The sequence below is a fragment of the Cavia porcellus genome, unplaced genomic scaffold, assembly GCF_034190915.1.
Source record: "Cavia porcellus strain 051 isolate PalLab524CR breed Dunkin Hartley unplaced genomic scaffold, mCavPor4.1 scaffold_10, whole genome shotgun sequence".
NCBI classification, from domain to species: domain Eukaryota; kingdom Metazoa; phylum Chordata; class Mammalia; order Rodentia; family Caviidae; genus Cavia; species Cavia porcellus.
The window spans coordinates 62,174,041-62,179,126 of record NW_026947493.1 but is presented as its reverse complement, the minus strand read 5'-3'; the positions used below and the strand labels follow the sequence as shown (position 1 = coordinate 62,179,126).

The window sequence follows — 5,086 nt, the reverse complement described above, 5'->3', positions numbered from 1 at the left end:
CTATGATTTTTCCCAATTTTTGACTTTTCTTTTTACTATTCAGGATATTTATTTTGACATGCAAAAGCTGGACACAATCTAGTTGTAGATTCTGTGAAGTATTTCGTCTGCAGTTTGATTCTTGTTCATGAATTCTCTACTTACCCCTATGTCTTTAAGAGTTCTACCTACTTTGTCTTCGAACAAATTTAGTGTTTCTGTTTTAATATTTAGATCTTTGATCCATATAGACTTCAGTTTAGTACATGGTGATAGACATTGGTCTCGTTTTAGTTTTTGGCATATGGAGAGCCAATTTTTCTAGTAACATTTTTTGAAGAGACTATCTTCCAGTGAAACATGTTTGGCCCCTTTATCAAAGATCAGGTGGCTGAGTGTATTTCTAATTGTAGTTGTGTCTCCTAACATATTCCATTGATCTTCAGGTCTGTTTTTATTCCAGTACCATGCTAATTTTATTACAGTAGCATTGTAGTATAACTTCAGGTCAGGCATAGATGCCTCCTTCCTTGCCTTTGTTGCTTAGAATTGCCTCTGCTATTTTGGATCACTTCTGGTTCCAGATGAATTTTAGGAGTCATTTCTCTAGATCTGTGAGATATGCTAGTGGCATCTTAATTGGGATTGCATTAAATCTGTATGACAATTTTGGGAGAAAGGCCATTTTCACAATGTTTGTTTTTCCTCTCCATGAACAAAGGATGTCTTTCCATTTTTGGAGGTCTTCTTCGATTTCTTTTTAAGGGTATTATAATGTTCCCTGAATAGATCTTTTGATTGATTCCTAAGTATTTCATTTATTTGGATGCTGTTATGAAGGGTGTGGCTTCTCTTATTTCTCTCTCAATGATTTTGTTGTTAGTGTATAGGAATGTTATTGATTTTTGAGTGTTGACTTTGTATCCAGCTACATTACTGAATTTGTTTATTATACCTAGGAGTCTTTTAATGGAGTGGTTTTCTAGGTAGAGTATCATGTCATCTGCAAATAATGATAATTTAACTTCTTGTTTTACTTTCCTTACTCCTGTTATTTCTCTCTCTTGTCTAACTGCTTTGGCTAGTATTTCCAGCACTGTATTACAGAGTGGTGATAACGGACATCCTTGTCTTGTTCTTGATTTTAGGGTAAAGGCTTTCAGTTTTTGGCCATTTAATATGATGCTGGCTGTTGGCTTGTCATAGATGGCTTCTATCACAATGAGGTAAAGACCATATATTCCAATTTTCTCTAAGACTGTTACATGGATAAATGTTGGACCTTATCAAAATATTTTCTGCATATATAGAAATGATCATGTGGTTCTTATTTTTGACTCTATTGATATGGTGGATTACATTTATTGATTTGTGTATGTTGAGCCATCCTTGCATTCCTGTGATGAATCCCACTTGGTAATGATGTATGATCTTCTTGATGATTTGCTGCATTCTGTTTGCCAAAACTTTATTGAGAATTTTTACACCTATGTTCTTTAGGGAGATTGGCTTATATTTATCTTTTTTAGTTGGGTCTTTCTCAGTTTTTGGTATTAGAATAATGTTTGCTTCCAGGAGTGTCTTAGGGAGAATCGTTTCCCTTTCAATTTCATTGAAGAGTTTGAGGAGTGTTGGCATTAAATCTTTGAATTTCTTGCAGAATTCTGTAGTGAATCCATCTGGACCTGGGCTTTACTTTGCTGGTAAAGATTTAATTGCAAATTTTTAAAATTTTTCCCCTTAATTAAAACAAACATAAGAAAATCCAAAATGTGTAAATTTTGTTGTAAAAAAGAGAGGGGAAAAAAAGAGCTCTAATGGATATAACAGCAAGTGTGTTTAGGGGTGTTAAATAGCTGACTATGTTAATGTTTTTGGATCATTGAACACAGCTGTTTGTAGTCTCTCGATTTGAATGTCCACTTTTTATTCTTTGCTACTGTGATTTGAGCAACTATTTCTAAGATGATAATATATAATCTTTTAACAGGTGATTTCTTACTTTTTTTTTTTTTTTTGTAGTTCTGTATTACCTGTACCCTTACACCGCTTTGTTTTGTTTTGTGTTTTTCTCTTTTTCCTCTTAAATAAAATTTAAAAAAAAAGATTTAATTGCATTTTCAGTTTTGTTAATTGAAATTGGGTTATTCAGTAATTTTACATCTTATTGACCCAGCTTTGATACTAGGAATCTGTTCATTTCTTCTGTGTCATCAAGCCTTTGAGAGCAGAGGTTTTCAAAATACATATTGATGATCTTCTGTATTTCAACAGGGTCTGTAGTGATTTTACCCTTTTCATTCTTTATTGCATGAATTTGAGTTCTTCTTTCCTTTTTAAAATAAGGTTGGCTAAAGGCCTGTAAATTTTATTCATTCTTTTAAAGAATCAGCTCTTTGATTCATTGATTCTTTGTATTGTGTTTTTAGTCTCTATTGCATTGAATTCTGTTCTGACCTTTATAATTTCCTCACTTCATTTGGCTTTGTACTTGACTTGCTCTTCTTTTTCTAGATGTTTGAGGTGTAGCATCAGGTTGTTTATTTGTGTTTGTTCTGTCTTCCTGATGTGAGAGTTCACCGCAATAAATTTTCCTCTGAGGACTGTTCTCATTGTGTCGCACAGGTTCCAGTAAATTGTATTTGTATTTTCATTTGCCTGAAAATATTGTTTAATTTCTTCTTTAATTTCCTCTATGACCCACTGATTGCTCAGGAGTGTATTATTCAATTTCCATGTGTGTGTGGTGTCTTTGCATTTCTTTTGTCATTAATTTCTAGTTTCATGGTACTATGATCTGATAACATGCATGGGATAATTTCAATTATTTTGCATCTACTTAAGTATGTTCTGTGGTCTAATATATGTTTTATTTTAGAGAATGTCCCATGTACTACTGAGAAGAACCCATATCCTGATGTTGTTGGGTGGACCAGTCTGTATACGTATACTAAGTCCATTTGTTTACAAGTGTGATTCAGTTCTGTTATTTCTTTGCTGATTTTCTGTCTGGTTGATCTGTTCCTTTGTGTCAATGGTGTGTTAAGGTCTCCTGTTATAATTGTGTTATTGCTTATTTGATTTTTCATTTCTGTTAATACTTGTTTTGTATAACTGGGTGCTACCAAATTTGGTGCATCTATTTTTTTTTTTCTTCCTTTTTATTGGTACTAGGGATCAAACTCATAACCGCCTGCTTGCAAGGCAGGTGCTTATGCCCCTGAGCTAAATCCCCAGCACTGGTGCCTATATATTTAAGATTGTTTTCTCTTCCTTTTGAAATTTTCCCCTCACTAGTATGTAGTGACCTTCTTTATCTCTATGCATAATTCTTGCTTTGCAGTTCACACTGTCTGCAAACAGAACAGCAACTCCTGCTTTTTTTTGGGGGGGGGGTCCTGTTGCATAAAGTATTGTTTTCCATCCTTTGACTTTCAGTCTATGAGTTTCCTTTTGGGTTAGATGGGTTTCCTGTATCCAGCATATGGTTGGGGTATTGTTTCTTGATCCATTCTGCCAGTCTGTTTCTTTTCATTGGTTAATTGAGGCCATTTACTTTAATGGTTATAACTAAATATATTAGTTTCCTTTGACATGTTATTTTCTGCTGCTGATTCTTTGTCTTTCCACTCTATTTAATTGTTTGCCTTGCTTAGTGGTTTTGTTCCTGTGTCTGTCTAGAATGTCTTTCAATATTACTACATGGCAATAATATGGAATGCTTCACAAATTTGTATGTCATCCATGCGCAGCACTGTGCTAATCTCTGTATCATTCCAATTTTAGTATATGTGTTGCCGAAGCAGGCACACAGAGATTTTTTTAATAGATGGTTAACAGAAACCTGACAGGGCTTCAGGTGATTATCATGGAGGCTTAAGGCAAGTAGCAAATATTATTATATATGGAAGAAAAGGAAACATCGCTGTCTAGTTAGGGAAAATTCAGCAAAAGTATTACTTGCTCTAATATGGAAAAAAAAAAGAAAATACAACTAAAAAATTGTTGGCCCTTAAGCACATCTTTAGGCAGAAAACAAAAGTATCCAGTCATTTTTTTAGTTGTATATTTTAACTTACAAATAAAGGGAAGTAAACTAAAAGGGGGAAATATTCAGATTTTAAGCATAAGTTAGAATGTAACAGAAGGATTCAACATTATTTGTTTTCGACTATAAAACCCCTCCTTTTCCACACAAGATATTCTCAGTTGAACATAAATTAAAAAGAGATTCAGGGTAAATATAAATTCCAGGGTGCTGACAGGAAAATGTGGCCTCTGGGCAGGTCACAGATATGGTCAGAGGTCTTGCTATAAAATCTTTCTTAAGGAATTTAGAAAGTTTTAAGTTGATGCCTTCTAGACTTCTTGCCATAGATTAAAAAAAAAAAAAAACTTTCTAAGGGTCTGAGTGTCATTTGATGTGCTCTGCAGATTGCCGCCTTTAAATAATATAATTTCTCAGGATCTTAATGGCGTTGTCAGATAGCAGCCTCATAGGGAACCAAAGTTGCGGAAGGCTAATTTTGTTTTTAAATTATAGATGTGACTTTTGTGTGATGGACTGTATTATAACTTCCTATATTTAAAAAATACACAGAATTAAAGGAATACTATCTTGGGATAAAATGTACAGAGGTAGAACAAAATGCAAGAAAATCCTTGTAACTCCAAATTTCTGCATATAGAGTTTATACTGAGAAAACTACTCAGAGGCAAACTTAATCAAAATTAGTAAGCTATTCAAATAGGTCTACATTTATGGAAAAGCAAAGCAACTCAGAACAGAAATGGAATCTCTGAAGGCAGAGAAAAGACCCACAGACTCAAATCCCAGATAATCTTAAATCAAGTCAAAGAATATAGATTCACTTAGATGTCAGAATTGGTACAGACTAGTGACTGTTTTTTCTCTTTCCTTTTTTTTTCCCCATGGGATCAAAAGCTGGTGTCATGAGTGTGTGAATTATGCAGTTGTTAGGAGTTCCATATGTACAAGGGTCATGGGCCAACTTAATTTCATGATGTTACCATTTTGAAATTCTTAATGCTATTTTAATGAGCTTCTATATATTAAACTTGTGCTGATTCTGCTATGATTTGAATG

At 33.8% G+C, this 5,086-nt stretch overlaps 1 non-coding gene across 1 annotated transcript; it reads right to left on the bottom strand.

Moving 5' to 3' along the window:
• Positions 1–3,686: 3,686 nt before the first annotated feature.
• LOC111754723 (U6 spliceosomal RNA) lies at positions 3,687–3,791 on the bottom strand. Its single transcript, XR_002789393.1, has one exon. It is a non-coding gene; the product is annotated as a U6 spliceosomal RNA (small nuclear RNA).
• Between the last annotated feature and the right edge of the window lie 1,295 nt (positions 3,792–5,086).